Source organism: Pristiophorus japonicus, chromosome 1, assembly GCF_044704955.1.
Source record: "Pristiophorus japonicus isolate sPriJap1 chromosome 1, sPriJap1.hap1, whole genome shotgun sequence".
Taxonomy (NCBI): domain Eukaryota; kingdom Metazoa; phylum Chordata; class Chondrichthyes; family Pristiophoridae; genus Pristiophorus; species Pristiophorus japonicus.
This window is the reverse complement of record NC_091977.1, coordinates 410659874-410677029: the sequence shown is the minus strand read 5'-3', so window position 1 is coordinate 410677029 and position 17156 is coordinate 410659874. Positions and strand designations below refer to the sequence as shown.

General features: G+C 53.7%; 1 protein-coding gene and 1 long non-coding RNA gene across 3 annotated transcripts in view; both read left to right on the top strand.

Annotated features, from left to right (window-relative positions):
• The window catches only part of LOC139275064 (NSFL1 cofactor p47-like), an 85755-nt gene that overhangs the window by 23075 nt on the left and 45524 nt on the right, over positions 1 to 17156 (top strand). The gene's annotated exons all lie outside the window — the stretch shown is intronic.
• On the top strand, positions 14049 to 14588 carry LOC139275072 (uncharacterized). The gene is made up of 3 exons (XR_011595667.1): positions 14049 to 14125; positions 14242 to 14396; positions 14531 to 14588. It is a non-coding gene; the product is annotated as an uncharacterized lncRNA (long non-coding RNA).

Below are 17156 nucleotides of genomic sequence, written 5' to 3'. Positions count from 1 at the left end.
TCTCCTTTCCCCCCGCAATCTCCTTTCCCCCCGCAATCTCCTTTCCCCCCGCAATCTCCTTTCCCCCCGCAATCTCCTTTCCCCCCGCAATCTCCTTTCCCCCCGCAATCTCCTTTCCCCCCGCAATCTCCTTTCCCCCCGCAATCTCCTTTCCCCCCGCAATCTCCTTTCCCCCCGCAATCTCCTTTCCCCCCGCAATCTCCTTTCCCCCCGCAATCTCCTTTCCCCCCGCAATCTCCTTTCCCCCCGCAATCTCCTTTCCCCCCGCAATCTCCTTTCCCCCCGCAATCTCCTTTCCCCCCGCAATCTCCTTTCCCCCCGCAATCTCCTTTCCCCCCGCAATCTCCTTTCCCCCCGCAATCTCCTTTCCCCCCGCAATCTCCTTTCCCCCCGCAATCTCCTTTCCCCCCGCAATCTCCTTTCCCCCCGCAATCTCCTTTCCCCCCGCAATCTCCTTTCCCCCCGCAATCTCCTTTCCCCCCGCAATCTCCTTTCCCCCCGCAATCTCCTTTCCCCCCGCAATCTCCTTTCCCCCCGCAATCTCCTTTCCCCCCGCAATCTCCTTTCCCCCCGCAATCTCCTTTCCCCCCGCAATCTCCTTTCCCCCCGCAATCTCCTTTCCCCCCGCAATCTCCTTTCCCCCCGCAATCTCCTTTCCCCCCGCAATCTCCTTTCCCCCCGCAATCTCCTTTCCCCCCGCAATCTCCTTTCCCCCCGCAATCTCCTTTCCCCCCGCAATCTCCTTTCCCCCCGCAATCTCCTTTCCCCCCGCAATCTCCTTTCCCCCCGCAATCTCCTTTCCCCCCGCAATCTCCTTTCCCCCCGCAATCTCCTTTCCCCCCGCAATCTCCTTTCCCCCCGCAATCTCCTTTCCCCCCGCAATCTCCTTTCCCCCCGCAATCTCCTTTCCCCCCGCAATCTCCTTTCCCCCCGCAATCTCCTTTCCCCCCGCAATCTCCTTTCCCCCCGCAATCTCCTTTCCCCCCGCAATCTCCTTTCCCCCCGCAATCTCCTTTCCCCCCGCAATCTCCTTTCCCCCCGCAATCTCCTTTCCCCCCGCAATCTCCTTTCCCCCCGCAATCTCCTTTCCCCCCGCAATCTCCTTTCCCCCCGCAATCTCCTTTCCCCCCGCAATCTCCTTTCCCCCCGCAATCTCCTTTCCCCCCGCAATCTCCTTTCCCCCCGCAATCTCCTTTCCCCCCGCAATCTCCTTTCCCCCCGCAATCTCCTTTCCCCCCGCAATCTCCTTTCCCCCCGCAATCTCCTTTCCCCCCGCAATCTCCTTTCCCCCCGCAATCTCCTTTCCCCCCGCAATCTCCTTTCCCCCCGCAATCTCCTTTCCCCCCGCAATCTCCTTTCCCCCCGCAATCTCCTTTCCCCCCGCAATCTCCTTTCCCCCCGCAATCTCCTTTCCCCCCGCAATCTCCTTTCCCCCCGCAATCTCCTTTCCCCCCGCAATCTCCTTTCCCCCCGCAATCTCCTTTCCCCCCGCAATCTCCTTTCCCCCCGCAATCTCCTTTCCCCCCGCAATCTCCTTTCCCCCCGCAATCTCCTTTCCCCCCGCAATCTCCTTTCCCCCCGCAATCTCCTTTCCCCCCGCAATCTCCTTTCCCCCCGCAATCTCCTTTCCCCCCGCAATCTCCTTTCCCCCCGCAATCTCCTTTCCCCCCGCAATCTCCTTTCCCCCCGCAATCTCCTTTCCCCCCGCAATCTCCTTTCCCCCCGCAATCTCCTTTCCCCCCGCAATCTCCTTTCCCCCCGCAATCTCCTTTCCCCCCGCAATCTCCTTTCCCCCCGCAATCTCCTTTCCCCCCGCAATCTCCTTTCCCCCCGCAATCTCCTTTCCCCCCGCAATCTCCTTTCCCCCCGCAATCTCCTTTCCCCCCGCAATCTCCTTTCCCCCCGCAATCTCCTTTCCCCCCGCAATCTCCTTTCCCCCCGCAATCTCCTTTCCCCCCGCAATCTCCTTTCCCCCCGCAATCTCCTTTCCCCCCGCAATCTCCTTTCCCCCCGCAATCTCCTTTCCCCCCGCAATCTCCTTTCCCCCCGCAATCTCCTTTCCCCCCGCAATCTCCTTTCCCCCCGCAATCTCCTTTCCCCCCGCAATCTCCTTTCCCCCCGCAATCTCCTTTCCCCCCGCAATCTCCTTTCCCCCCGCAATCTCCTTTCCCCCCGCAATCTCCTTTCCCCCCGCAATCTCCTTTCCCCCCGCAATCTCCTTTCCCCCCGCAATCTCCTTTCCCCCCGCAATCTCCTTTCCCCCCGCAATCTCCTTTCCCCCCGCAATCTCCTTTCCCCCCGCAATCTCCTTTCCCCCCGCAATCTCCTTTCCCCCCGCAATCTCCTTTCCCCCCGCAATCTCCTTTCCCCCCGCAATCTCCTTTCCCCCCGCAATCTCCTTTCCCCCCGCAATCTCCTTTCCCCCCGCAATCTCCTTTCCCCCCGCAATCTCCTTTCCCCCCGCAATCTCCTTTCCCCCCGCAATCTCCTTTCCCCCCGCAATCTCCTTTCCCCCCGCAATCTCCTTTCCCCCCGCAATCTCCTTTCCCCCCGCAATCTCCTTTCCCCCCGCAATCTCCTTTCCCCCCGCAATCTCCTTTCCCCCCGCAATCTCCTTTCCCCCCGCAATCTCCTTTCCCCCCGCAATCTCCTTTCCCCCCGCAATCTCCTTTCCCCCCGCAATCTCCTTTCCCCCCGCAATCTCCTTTCCCCCCGCAATCTCCTTTCCCCCCGCAATCTCCTTTCCCCCCGCAATCTCCTTTCCCCCCGCAATCTCCTTTCCCCCCGCAATCTCCTTTCCCCCCGCAATCTCCTTTCCCCCCGCAATCTCCTTTCCCCCCGCAATCTCCTTTCCCCCCGCAATCTCCTTTCCCCCCGCAATCTCCTTTCCCCCCGCAATCTCCTTTCCCCCCGCAATCTCCTTTCCCCCCGCAATCTCCTTTCCCCCCGCAATCTCCTTTCCCCCCGCAATCTCCTTTCCCCCCGCAATCTCCTTTCCCCCCGCAATCTCCTTTCCCCCCGCAATCTCCTTTCCCCCCGCAATCTCCTTTCCCCCCGCAATCTCCTTTCCCCCCGCAATCTCCTTTCCCCCCGCAATCTCCTTTCCCCCCGCAATCTCCTTTCCCCCCGCAATCTCCTTTCCCCCCGCAATCTCCTTTCCCCCCGCAATCTCCTTTCCCCCCGCAATCTCCTTTCCCCCCGCAATCTCCTTTCCCCCCGCAATCTCCTTTCCCCCCGCAATCTCCTTTCCCCCCGCAATCTCCTTTCCCCCCGCAATCTCCTTTCCCCCCGCAATCTCCTTTCCCCCCGCAATCTCCTTTCCCCCCGCAATCTCCTTTCCCCCCGCAATCTCCTTTCCCCCCGCAATCTCCTTTCCCCCCGCAATCTCCTTTCCCCCCGCAATCTCCTTTCCCCCCGCAATCTCCTTTCCCCCCGCAATCTCCTTTCCCCCCGCAATCTCCTTTCCCCCCGCAATCTCCTTTCCCCCCGCAATCTCCTTTCCCCCCGCAATCTCCTTTCCCCCCGCAATCTCCTTTCCCCCCGCAATCTCCTTTCCCCCCGCAATCTCCTTTCCCCCCGCAATCTCCTTTCCCCCCGCAATCTCCTTTCCCCCCGCAATCTCCTTTCCCCCCGCAATCTCCTTTCCCCCCGCAATCTCCTTTCCCCCCGCAATCTCCTTTCCCCCCGCAATCTCCTTTCCCCCCGCAATCTCCTTTCCCCCCGCAATCTCCTTTCCCCCCGCAATCTCCTTTCCCCCCGCAATCTCCTTTCCCCCCGCAATCTCCTTTCCCCCCGCAATCTCCTTTCCCCCCGCAATCTCCTTTCCCCCCGCAATCTCCTTTCCCCCCGCAATCTCCTTTCCCCCCGCAATCTCCTTTCCCCCCGCAATCTCCTTTCCCCCCGCAATCTCCTTTCCCCCCGCAATCTCCTTTCCCCCCGCAATCTCCTTTCCCCCCGCAATCTCCTTTCCCCCCGCAATCTCCTTTCCCCCCGCAATCTCCTTTCCCCCCGCAATCTCCTTTCCCCCCGCAATCTCCTTTCCCCCCGCAATCTCCTTTCCCCCCGCAATCTCCTTTCCCCCCGCAATCTCCTTTCCCCCCGCAATCTCCTTTCCCCCCGCAATCTCCTTTCCCCCCGCAATCTCCTTTCCCCCCGCAATCTCCTTTCCCCCCGCAATCTCCTTTCCCCCCGCAATCTCCTTTCCCCCCGCAATCTCCTTTCCCCCCGCAATCTCCTTTCCCCCCGCAATCTCCTTTCCCCCCGCAATCTCCTTTCCCCCCGCAATCTCCTTTCCCCCCGCAATCTCCTTTCCCCCCGCAATCTCCTTTCCCCCCGCAATCTCCTTTCCCCCCGCAATCTCCTTTCCCCCCGCAATCTCCTTTCCCCCCGCAATCTCCTTTCCCCCCGCAATCTCCTTTCCCCCCGCAATCTCCTTTCCCCCCGCAATCTCCTTTCCCCCCGCAATCTCCTTTCCCCCCGCAATCTCCTTTCCCCCCGCAATCTCCTTTCCCCCCGCAATCTCCTTTCCCCCCGCAATCTCCTTTCCCCCCGCAATCTCCTTTCCCCCCGCAATCTCCTTTCCCCCCGCAATCTCCTTTCCCCCCGCAATCTCCTTTCCCCCCGCAATCTCCTTTCCCCCCGCAATCTCCTTTCCCCCCGCAATCTCCTTTCCCCCCGCAATCTCCTTTCCCCCCGCAATCTCCTTTCCCCCCGCAATCTCCTTTCCCCCCGCAATCTCCTTTCCCCCCGCAATCTCCTTTCCCCCCGCAATCTCCTTTCCCCCCGCAATCTCCTTTCCCCCCGCAATCTCCTTTCCCCCCGCAATCTCCTTTCCCCCCGCAATCTCCTTTCCCCCCGCAATCTCCTTTCCCCCCGCAATCTCCTTTCCCCCCGCAATCTCCTTTCCCCCCGCAATCTCCTTTCCCCCCGCAATCTCCTTTCCCCCCGCAATCTCCTTTCCCCCCGCAATCTCCTTTCCCCCCGCAATCTCCTTTCCCCCCGCAATCTCCTTTCCCCCCGCAATCTCCTTTCCCCCCGCAATCTCCTTTCCCCCCGCAATCTCCTTTCCCCCCGCAATCTCCTTTCCCCCCGCAATCTCCTTTCCCCCCGCAATCTCCTTTCCCCCCGCAATCTCCTTTCCCCCCGCAATCTCCTTTCCCCCCGCAATCTCCTTTCCCCCCGCAATCTCCTTTCCCCCCGCAATCTCCTTTCCCCCCGCAATCTCCTTTCCCCCCGCAATCTCCTTTCCCCCCGCAATCTCCTTTCCCCCCGCAATCTCCTTTCCCCCCGCAATCTCCTTTCCCCCCGCAATCTCCTTTCCCCCCGCAATCTCCTTTCCCCCCGCAATCTCCTTTCCCCCCGCAATCTCCTTTCCCCCCGCAATCTCCTTTCCCCCCGCAATCTCCTTTCCCCCCGCAATCTCCTTTCCCCCCGCAATCTCCTTTCCCCCCGCAATCTCCTTTCCCCCCGCAATCTCCTTTCCCCCCGCAATCTCCTTTCCCCCCGCAATCTCCTTTCCCCCCGCAATCTCCTTTCCCCCCGCAATCTCCTTTCCCCCCGCAATCTCCTTTCCCCCCGCAATCTCCTTTCCCCCCGCAATCTCCTTTCCCCCCGCAATCTCCTTTCCCCCCGCAATCTCCTTTCCCCCCGCAATCTCCTTTCCCCCCGCAATCTCCTTTCCCCCCGCAATCTCCTTTCCCCCCGCAATCTCCTTTCCCCCCGCAATCTCCTTTCCCCCCGCAATCTCCTTTCCCCCCGCAATCTCCTTTCCCCCCGCAATCTCCTTTCCCCCCGCAATCTCCTTTCCCCCCGCAATCTCCTTTCCCCCCGCAATCTCCTTTCCCCCCGCAATCTCCTTTCCCCCCGCAATCTCCTTTCCCCCCGCAATCTCCTTTCCCCCCGCAATCTCCTTTCCCCCCGCAATCTCCTTTCCCCCCGCAATCTCCTTTCCCCCCGCAATCTCCTTTCCCCCCGCAATCTCCTTTCCCCCCGCAATCTCCTTTCCCCCCGCAATCTCCTTTCCCCCCGCAATCTCCTTTCCCCCCGCAATCTCCTTTCCCCCCGCAATCTCCTTTCCCCCCGCAATCTCCTTTCCCCCCGCAATCTCCTTTCCCCCCGCAATCTCCTTTCCCCCCGCAATCTCCTTTCCCCCCGCAATCTCCTTTCCCCCCGCAATCTCCTTTCCCCCCGCAATCTCCTTTCCCCCCGCAATCTCCTTTCCCCCCGCAATCTCCTTTCCCCCCGCAATCTCCTTTCCCCCCGCAATCTCCTTTCCCCCCGCAATCTCCTTTCCCCCCGCAATCTCCTTTCCCCCCGCAATCTCCTTTCCCCCCGCAATCTCCTTTCCCCCCGCAATCTCCTTTCCCCCCGCAATCTCCTTTCCCCCCGCAATCTCCTTTCCCCCCGCAATCTCCTTTCCCCCCGCAATCTCCTTTCCCCCCGCAATCTCCTTTCCCCCCGCAATCTCCTTTCCCCCCGCAATCTCCTTTCCCCCCGCAATCTCCTTTCCCCCCGCAATCTCCTTTCCCCCCGCAATCTCCTTTCCCCCCGCAATCTCCTTTCCCCCCGCAATCTCCTTTCCCCCCGCAATCTCCTTTCCCCCCGCAATCTCCTTTCCCCCCGCAATCTCCTTTCCCCCCGCAATCTCCTTTCCCCCCGCAATCTCCTTTCCCCCCGCAATCTCCTTTCCCCCCGCAATCTCCTTTCCCCCCGCAATCTCCTTTCCCCCCGCAATCTCCTTTCCCCCCGCAATCTCCTTTCCCCCCGCAATCTCCTTTCCCCCCGCAATCTCCTTTCCCCCCGCAATCTCCTTTCCCCCCGCAATCTCCTTTCCCCCCGCAATCTCCTTTCCCCCCGCAATCTCCTTTCCCCCCGCAATCTCCTTTCCCCCCGCAATCTCCTTTCCCCCCGCAATCTCCTTTCCCCCCGCAATCTCCTTTCCCCCCGCAATCTCCTTTCCCCCCGCAATCTCCTTTCCCCCCGCAATCTCCTTTCCCCCCGCAATCTCCTTTCCCCCCGCAATCTCCTTTCCCCCCGCAATCTCCTTTCCCCCCGCAATCTCCTTTCCCCCCGCAATCTCCTTTCCCCCCGCAATCTCCTTTCCCCCCGCAATCTCCTTTCCCCCCGCAATCTCCTTTCCCCCCGCAATCTCCTTTCCCCCCGCAATCTCCTTTCCCCCCGCAATCTCCTTTCCCCCCGCAATCTCCTTTCCCCCCGCAATCTCCTTTCCCCCCGCAATCTCCTTTCCCCCCGCAATCTCCTTTCCCCCCGCAATCTCCTTTCCCCCCGCAATCTCCTTTCCCCCCGCAATCTCCTTTCCCCCCGCAATCTCCTTTCCCCCCGCAATCTCCTTTCCCCCCGCAATCTCCTTTCCCCCCGCAATCTCCTTTCCCCCCGCAATCTCCTTTCCCCCCGCAATCTCCTTTCCCCCCGCAATCTCCTTTCCCCCCGCAATCTCCTTTCCCCCCGCAATCTCCTTTCCCCCCGCAATCTCCTTTCCCCCCGCAATCTCCTTTCCCCCCGCAATCTCCTTTCCCCCCGCAATCTCCTTTCCCCCCGCAATCTCCTTTCCCCCCGCAATCTCCTTTCCCCCCGCAATCTCCTTTCCCCCCGCAATCTCCTTTCCCCCCGCAATCTCCTTTCCCCCCGCAATCTCCTTTCCCCCCGCAATCTCCTTTCCCCCCGCAATCTCCTTTCCCCCCGCAATCTCCTTTCCCCCCGCAATCTCCTTTCCCCCCGCAATCTCCTTTCCCCCCGCAATCTCCTTTCCCCCCGCAATCTCCTTTCCCCCCGCAATCTCCTTTCCCCCCGCAATCTCCTTTCCCCCCGCAATCTCCTTTCCCCCCGCAATCTCCTTTCCCCCCGCAATCTCCTTTCCCCCCGCAATCTCCTTTCCCCCCGCAATCTCCTTTCCCCCCGCAATCTCCTTTCCCCCCGCAATCTCCTTTCCCCCCGCAATCTCCTTTCCCCCCGCAATCTCCTTTCCCCCCGCAATCTCCTTTCCCCCCGCAATCTCCTTTCCCCCCGCAATCTCCTTTCCCCCCGCAATCTCCTTTCCCCCCGCAATCTCCTTTCCCCCCGCAATCTCCTTTCCCCCCGCAATCTCCTTTCCCCCCGCAATCTCCTTTCCCCCCGCAATCTCCTTTCCCCCCGCAATCTCCTTTCCCCCCGCAATCTCCTTTCCCCCCGCAATCTCCTTTCCCCCCGCAATCTCCTTTCCCCCCGCAATCTCCTTTCCCCCCGCAATCTCCTTTCCCCCCGCAATCTCCTTTCCCCCCGCAATCTCCTTTCCCCCCGCAATCTCCTTTCCCCCCGCAATCTCCTTTCCCCCCGCAATCTCCTTTCCCCCCGCAATCTCCTTTCCCCCCGCAATCTCCTTTCCCCCCGCAATCTCCTTTCCCCCCGCAATCTCCTTTCCCCCCGCAATCTCCTTTCCCCCCGCAATCTCCTTTCCCCCCGCAATCTCCTTTCCCCCCGCAATCTCCTTTCCCCCCGCAATCTCCTTTCCCCCCGCAATCTCCTTTCCCCCCGCAATCTCCTTTCCCCCCGCAATCTCCTTTCCCCCCGCAATCTCCTTTCCCCCCGCAATCTCCTTTCCCCCCGCAATCTCCTTTCCCCCCGCAATCTCCTTTCCCCCCGCAATCTCCTTTCCCCCCGCAATCTCCTTTCCCCCCGCAATCTCCTTTCCCCCCGCAATCTCCTTTCCCCCCGCAATCTCCTTTCCCCCCGCAATCTCCTTTCCCCCCGCAATCTCCTTTCCCCCCGCAATCTCCTTTCCCCCCGCAATCTCCTTTCCCCCCGCAATCTCCTTTCCCCCCGCAATCTCCTTTCCCCCCGCAATCTCCTTTCCCCCCGCAATCTCCTTTCCCCCCGCAATCTCCTTTCCCCCCGCAATCTCCTTCCCCCCCTCATCCCTCATCCCTCCCACCGCATCCCTCATCCCCCTTCCCCCGCAATCTCCTTCCCCCCCTCATCCCTCATCCCTCCCACCGCATCCCTCATCCCCCTTCTCCCGCATCCCTCCCCCCTTCTCCCCCATCCCTCCCCCCTTCTCCCCCATCCCTCCCCCCTTCTCCCCCATCCCTCCCCCCTTCTCCCCCATCCCTCCCCCCTTCTCCCCCATCCCTCCCCCCTTCTCCCCCATCCCTCCCCCCTTCTCCCCCATCCCTCCCCCCTTCTCCCCCATCCCTCCCCCCTTCTCCCCCATCCCTCCCCCCTTCTCCCCCATCCCTCCCCCCTTCTCCCCCATCCCTCCCCCCTTCTCCCCCATCCCTCCCCCCTTCTCCCCCATCCCTCCCCCCTTCTCCCCCATCCCTCCCCCCTTCTCCCCCATCCCTCCCCCCTTCTCCCCCATCCCTCCCCCCTTCTCCCCCATCCCTCCCCCCTTCTCCCCCATCCCTCCCCCCTTCTCCCCCATCCCTCCCCCCTTCTCCCCCATCCCTCCCCCCTTCTCCCCCATCCCTCCCCCCTTCTCCCCCATCCCTCCCCCCTTCTCCCCCATCCCTCCCCCCTTCTCCCCCATCCCTCCCCCCTTCTCCCCCATCCCTCCCCCCTTCTCCCCCATCCCTCCCCCCTTCTCCCCCATCCCTCCCCCCTTCTCCCCCATCCCTCCCCCCTTCTCCCCCATCCCTCCCCCCTTCTTGGAGTAAGTTTTCACTGACGAAACTTTGAAAACAGGCGTAAGTGGCCGGACACGCCCCCTTTTGGAAAAAAAATTCTGTTCCAAAGTGAAACTGTTCTAACTGACTAGAACTGGAGCAAACTAAATGACTAGAATTCTGATTTCTAAGATACTCCGTTCTGCACCAGTTGCTCCTAAAAATCAGGAGCAAATCATGTGGAAACTTGGGGCCTTAGTGTTTGGTTCATGTTACTGGTTTGTTTAGTTAAAATAGGTAAAAATCACTTGTGATGTTTTATGGCTTTTCGGAATGTAACATTCGATCAATAAAAATAAAAACCCTCTTTTATATTAATGTTCAAATCTGTTCAGTTTACTACAAACACGTAGACACACTTCCATTTATTTTGTGCAATGTTTAATCTTCTGTCACATGTAAAGTATCCATCATACAAGTTATAAGTTCAAATTTCACAGGATCCAATCAAAATCACACAAATATTTCACTGTCTGAACATATCTTCAGTCTTATTTTCATTTCATTTTAGCAGCAAAATTGCTTCCTCAAATAAATGTCCCTCATTTTCCTCCTCACCACATGTTAACCATGTCATCTCTGTGATTCACTGAGCAATTCCATAGGAAATTAGACTAGAAATAGTGTGCATATAATCCACTTTTTTGATAATGTGTTTTTCCTTTGAAATTACCATTTACAGAATAATGGTATTACAAACTCTTTAAATGACAGTACATTTCTGCACTATCAATAAAATAAAGGTTAAAATGTTTGGATGTGCAATTGTTTATAAGCCAAAAACAATTAGAAGTAATTAATTGTGAGTGGGTATTAGTATAGAAACATAGAAAATTACGGCACAGAACGCGGCCATTCGGCGCATCGTGCATACCCAGCAAAGAGCTATCCAGCCTAATCCCACTGTCCAGCTCTTGGTCTGTAGCCTTGTAGATTACGGCAAGTGCATATCCAAGTACTTTTTAATTATAATGAGGGCTTCTGCCTCTACCACCCTTTCAAGGCAGAGCGTTCCAGACCCCTGCCGCCCTCTGGGTGAAAAAAATTCTCCTCAACTCCCCTCTAATCATTCTACCAATTATTTAAAATCTATGCCCCCTGGTTATTGACCTCTGTGCGAAGGGAAATAGGTGCTTCCTATCCACTCTATCGAGGCCTTTCCTATCCATTCTATCTAGGCCCCTCATAATTTTATACACCTCAATTAAGTCTCCCCTCAGCCTGCTCTGTTCCAAAGAAAACAACCCCAGCCTATTCAATCTTTCCTCATAGCTAAAATTCTCCAGTCCTGGCAACATCCTCGTAAATCTCCTCTGTAGCCCCACTAGTGCAATCACATCTTTCCTGTAATGTGGTGACCAGAACTGTACGCAGTACTCCAGCTGTGGCCTAACTAATGTTTTATACAGTTCAAGTATAACCTGCCTGCTCTTGTATTCTCTGCCTCGGCTAATAAAGACAAGCATCATGTATGCTTTATTAACCACCTTATCTACCTGTCTGCTGCCTTCAAGGATCCCTCTGTTCCTATTCACTTCTCAGTATTTTTATCATTTATTTTGTATTTCCTTGCCTTGCCTCCCCAAATGCATTACCCCACACTTCTTCCCATTGAATTCCATTTGCCACTTTTCAGACCACCTGACCAGTCCATGCTGACTGTCCTTGATTAATCCATGACTTTCTAAATGATGATTTATACTGTGCCTCATTTATACTTTTCCACCACCGAGATATGGCTGACTGGCCTGTAACTACTCGGTATATTCCTTTCTCCCTTTTTAAACAATGGCACAATGTTAGCAGTCCTATGGCACGATGCCTGTAACCAGAAAGGATTGGAAAATGATGGTCAGAGCCTCTGCTATTTCCTCCCTCACCTCCTTGTACGGTGCCCCAGTACTGATTCAATTTGGTTATTCATATTCATTGTCATAGTATAATGTTTTTGTTCATGCCAGAACATTTGGCTAATGCAACATCCACATCATTTAATAATAAATGTTATTTCTTTTATTTCCTTTAATTTTATTTTCTTTCATTTAACAATACTGTAGCATTTTAATATTTGAAATTTAAGATTAAAACTTGTTGAGTACAATGGCACTTTTTCCAGAAGAAAATCTAACTATTTCCTGGTCTATGGTAATTGCCCTTTAGGCCTGGTGCTAAAATTTGGAGGCGGTCTGCTGCTGGATCAGTTTTTGGGGAGAAGGTGGGGCTTGTACTGTACCTTTATTTTCATTGTTGAATGAGCCACAAACTATTTATTGACAGCTCCATGGATTTAATTCTGTTGGAATACTAACTATTTTTGAGGCCTATGTATCTTGCTAACTTCTAAAATAAATTGCTGTAAATTTTAGTACTGCAGAATGAAATGATCGGACTGCCAAAATGTCTCAGGCCTGCAGTTCAGCGCAACATCCAGACCACAAAGTCTGAATCAGTTAGACTCTTCTAACCAAGTTAGAATAGTTAATTCGATGCCAAATCATGTACAGAAATAGAAATAGAGCGGTAAAGAAAGATGGGATTGAGAGAGAGATAAACGAGACAGAAAGAAAGTTTTTTTTTTAAAAAAAAGCAAATTTAATTATTTTGAAATCTCCAGCAATATTTAAAATCTGAAGGAATGAGACACTGCACTTGTAAAAGTTAATTTTCAGTGCCAGAAAAATTGTTTGGCAGTAATTAAGACTTCTCACATCATTAAAAGTTCGCTTACACTTGAATGGACAAGTCCTGACATTTTCTGGTGTGTTTAGTTGGTAACGATCATGTAAGAACCCCAACTTCACGCCCTTCCATATATTTAAATAGCAAGTCTCTCCATGAGATACCAGTATAGCTAAGCTGGAGGAGCAGGATAACTTGGACATAAACTTCCTGATTTCCGCATTTAACTGTGCATGTGCGGTCGCCAGAAACTTGCTCTCTTTGCATTGATAGCCTCACCGTTATTTTTAACCGCAAAATCCAGGTCAATTGGTCCAGAACATGCAGGTGTAATTTAGTCCCCATTTTAATTATACATTTTGTTTATATTTTAATATTTCTGTTCTAAATTCATATTTCCCTATTTATAAACTATGTAAATGTCATTTTGTAATTGTACTCTACTGCTAGTGGTGGCATCTCATTTGTAGTTTCCATTATAAACGTAAACATAAGAATTTATAAGTAGAAAAGTTGACTGGAAATGTAAGTAAATGTAGTTTTTTTAATAGATAATAGTCAGTGTTTTACAAAATCTGTTTATATTGCAATAGCTCTTGAATTAGGAACCAATACTTCAGTGCATCGTTACAATTAATGGATTTTAAATGAAAAAGCTGAGAACTGCACAATAATGTCACCTGTCTTAGTATGGACGACAAGGCTTAAAACTTAATTGTCCCATCCATGTGTGTCTCAGTGAGGACACTGATAATATCGCTAATATATTATCTATCACTGAAATTTGAGGTACTAAAATACAAATCCACTGTATCTTTAGATCTTTTAGTTTAGAGATTAATTTAAACATTTAACGTTACATGTCAAACATAACTGGTATTCAGGCCATTGTGATGTTTGGCATAGAAACGATATCAAGTTCAAATAGCTTATTTATTTTTAACACTTGTTGAATATATCTGGAGCAAGTAACGAGAGTACAGAAGAAGGCAAATGTGACAAAAACGTTGCTTAGATGCATTCAAAATTATGGGCTCAATTTTCCCCAACCCCTTTTTTCGGCGCACTTACCCTAGATGCGCCGACTTTGTACGTTGGAAACGGCGCAAACAAAAATGTGCCCCCATCCTGGCCACTCTGCCAAGTATCCCGGGTCCTAGCGCGGCGTATATAGTGCAGTGGGGGGGTGGAGCTACAGCCCTGCGCCGAAAACAGTGCCGGCAGCTGCCCGCATGCGCAGTGGTGTCTGGTCCGATGTGCGCGCATGCTCAGTAGCGCCGAAACTTGGCACTCGGCCATTAAAGGTAATTGCAGCTGGTTTTGTTTTTGTGCCAGAAGGAGAGCTCTGAACCGAATTAACTACTGAATACAAGCAGCAGTGTCCTGCCTGTGTTGGTTTCTCAAATTAAGTGCTGCATGCCTGGAAAAGTGACAGAAGGTGCTGTATGTATGCAAAATAAGGACTGTGTTTGGGATCATTGCAAAAGTGCTGTTAGTATCTCAGAGCATTGCAAAAGTGCTGTTCGTGTCTCAGAGCAGCTGCAGCAATAATGTAGCAACATACACCAAGAGCAAAGAATTTCTTGCATGACGAAGTCGAGTCACTAGTTACTGTCATTGAGAACAGATGGCAGCACCTGGATACCAGCAGAGGTCACACAAAAGTGACACCCAAAAAGATGAAGAAACGCTGGAACCAAGTTGCAGAAGCATTCTGCGCATTGGTGAACACCAAGAGATCTGGAAGATTGTGTAAAAAGAAGTGGCAGGACCTTGGTCAAGTAGTTAGTGTAAGTAATATTTCCATTTATTCAATGTAATTTCAATTGTAAATGTGACCAGCTGTATATGTCCCACCCAGCAGAAAGACACCCTCTCTCAAAAAGTTGCATTTTCATCTTTGCAGAAGAAACTGTCCCACAACAAAAGGGAAACAACTCGAACAGGAGGAGAACCTGCACCCACTAACACCCTTGGAAGAGAGGGTCGCTGCTTTTATGGGTCCCGCCTGGAGAAGAACCATCAGTACTGCACAAGCTGGGCCCACATGCGAAGGAGTGGGTAAGTCATGAAAATTCATCGTGGCCCTTCAAATCAACCTGCTGCCTAGCCTGCTATGTGTGAGCCTACTCATGCCACCCATCCTGCCCCCTCCTCTGCTGCTGACCATTTGACTGTTCTGTTATTTTTTGCAGAACTTGAGGACAATCCTGATGATCCAAATCGAGATTCAGATGTGGACGAGCCTGAAGAGGAGATCAACCCCCCAGACCAACATGGGCGTGAGGGGCAGTTTGAGTGGAAGGGGGAGGGGTTCAATGATAGGAGTGTTCTACTGAATCTTGAGGAGGTCAACATATCTGACTTGCCAGGCTCTTCCGTGATTAGTGGTTCGACATTCTATGGTTTCCCAGCGTCCGAGGTTGCAGGTCTCGGTGATGGTGGTGTTGTGCCGCAGCATTGCACACCCGTGGCCCCACCGTCTGAGGTTGCAGGTCCCATTGGTGGTGCTGGTGGTGGAAATCAGCAGGGAACACCCAGGGTCCTAAGGTCCCAACCTGCGCTTCCCACTGGGATGCCACGAGCCAGATCCAGGGTGAGGGGAAGGAGGAATTGACCACACTCTCCTGAGATGCAGGATGCAACAGATGTGGTTCAGATCATGGCATTGGGTGGGGAGAGCATTGACCTTACCCGATCACTCCTGGACATCATAACTGGGGTGAGTGAGGAGGTAGCGGGACTGTCGGGAGAAGTAACAGTAATGGCACGGGAAATGGGAACCATGTCCGCTAACATCAGTGAGGGAATGGTGTCCATGAGGGATGGAATGTCAGAGGAAGCGGAAATGCCGACAAGGCCATGAGGGAGGGAATGTTTCAGACCGCTGAGACATTGTCAGGGTGCATGAGGAAGGGCATGTGTGAGTTAGCTGCTGCAATAAGAGAACATGCCCAGACCCTGCACCCATTGACAGAATCAACTGCCAATCCCCGCACCAAGTTCTGAACAGCCCAAAGCTGCACCCTCCAACTTGCCGCCAGGGCCCTCCAACTTGCCACGTGATGCTGACGCCCCCACCCTCGAGCTGCCCAGTGGCCGAGATGTTAGAAAGAAGAATCTTGGTGTGTACCCAAGAAACACTGTCACCACCTGCGGGCAGGGCTCATGGAGAGTCCAAGACCAAGTGCAGCGGGCAGCCTTTCTTTGCTGCTGCTGTTTTTGTTTTTGTTTTTAAGTGATCTTAACATTTAAGTGATCTTAAAGAGTAAAGTTTGATACACGAATAATTTTATTACACTAAAGTTAAGTACATTGCAAAGTTTTGAATAAAATATATTTTACATTAAAACTGTATCATGTTCCATTAACACAACACAAGATTAGGAACAGCTCCAAAAAATAAACATGTCCATGCGGAATAGTTGTTGCTGAGCCCTCAGGCATCATCAAAGCGTTCACGGATGAGCTGCTGGCACAAGGCTCGAGCAATCGTTAAGGGGGCACGATGGCCCTCTCTCCCTCTCCTCAGGCACTTGCATGGTTTCCTCATCATCATCATCATCATCATCGTCCTCCTGTTAGCCACCTGCATCTTCCACATCATCATCATCAGCCACTCTCACCTCGGGTGGGTCTTCTTCCACTACCAGGTGCTGCTGCCTTATGATGGCTAAGTCATGCAGCACACAACAGTTGAACTGACCGACAATCTCAGGGGAGTATTGCAAGTAGCCTCCGGAATGGTCCAGGCATCAGAAACGCTGTTTCAAGATGCCAATGGTCCTCTCTATGATGCTGTGCGTCTCAATGTGCGACATGTTATATTCAGGGTCAGCTTCCGTCCAGGTTACGCGTAGGGGCGTCATGAGCCAGGTGTTGAGGCTGTACCCTTTGTCTCCCAGTAGCCAGTTCTTCCCTTTGCTGCTCAAACATTTCAGTTATAAGGCTGTCGCGTAGGATGAACGCATCATGAATGCTGCCAGGGTACCTTGCATCGACTGACCTGATGCGATGTATGTCGTCACACACGAGCTGCACATTAATGGAGTGGAAGCCTTTTCTATTCCTGTACATCTCGGCATTCTCCAAAGGTGCTCGCAAGGCGATGTGGCTACAATCAATGCAACCCTGTACCTTTGGGAAGCCAGCAATCCTTGAGAACGCCACAGCCCGCTCATACATTGCTTGGCCGGTCATTGGGAACTTGATGAAGTCATTCCTCTGCGCATACAGTGCAGCCGTGACCTGGTGAATGGAGACATGTATTGCATGTTGAGAGATGGCACACACATCTTCAGTTGTAAATTGAAACGATCCGGAGGCATAGAAGGAAAGTGCAGCTGTAACCTTCACTTCGACTGACAAAGCAATCCACCTGCTTCTCGGCTGTAGGTCTGGTCTCAGCAAGTCACAAATCTCATGGGCAACTTCTGTGCGGAAACGCAGCCTTCTGACAGTCTGTATCACTCAGGTCCAGGTACAAACGCCTGACTCGAAATTGCCAATGTGGGTAAGGCCTCCTGTCCAGCAGCCTACGGGCTCTGATGTTCCTGATGTGATGAGCTATTATCAATTGTCTCCTACGTAGCACAATGATGCAGATTGCTTGCAAAAGGTATGGCATTGTGAGTACTGCCCCCATACTTAAAGTTAAACTTTCAAAGAAGGTCAAAGCAGGCAGCACAGCACAGCACATGTTTGCAGTTCTCTCTCTGTTCAGATGGACCACACCCAAAGGTCTTTTGTCCTCTCCTCTCCCCCCCCCCCCCCCCCTTCCTTGGGTCACCTCACTCCCCCCTGCCCTGGTCTTGTGACCTG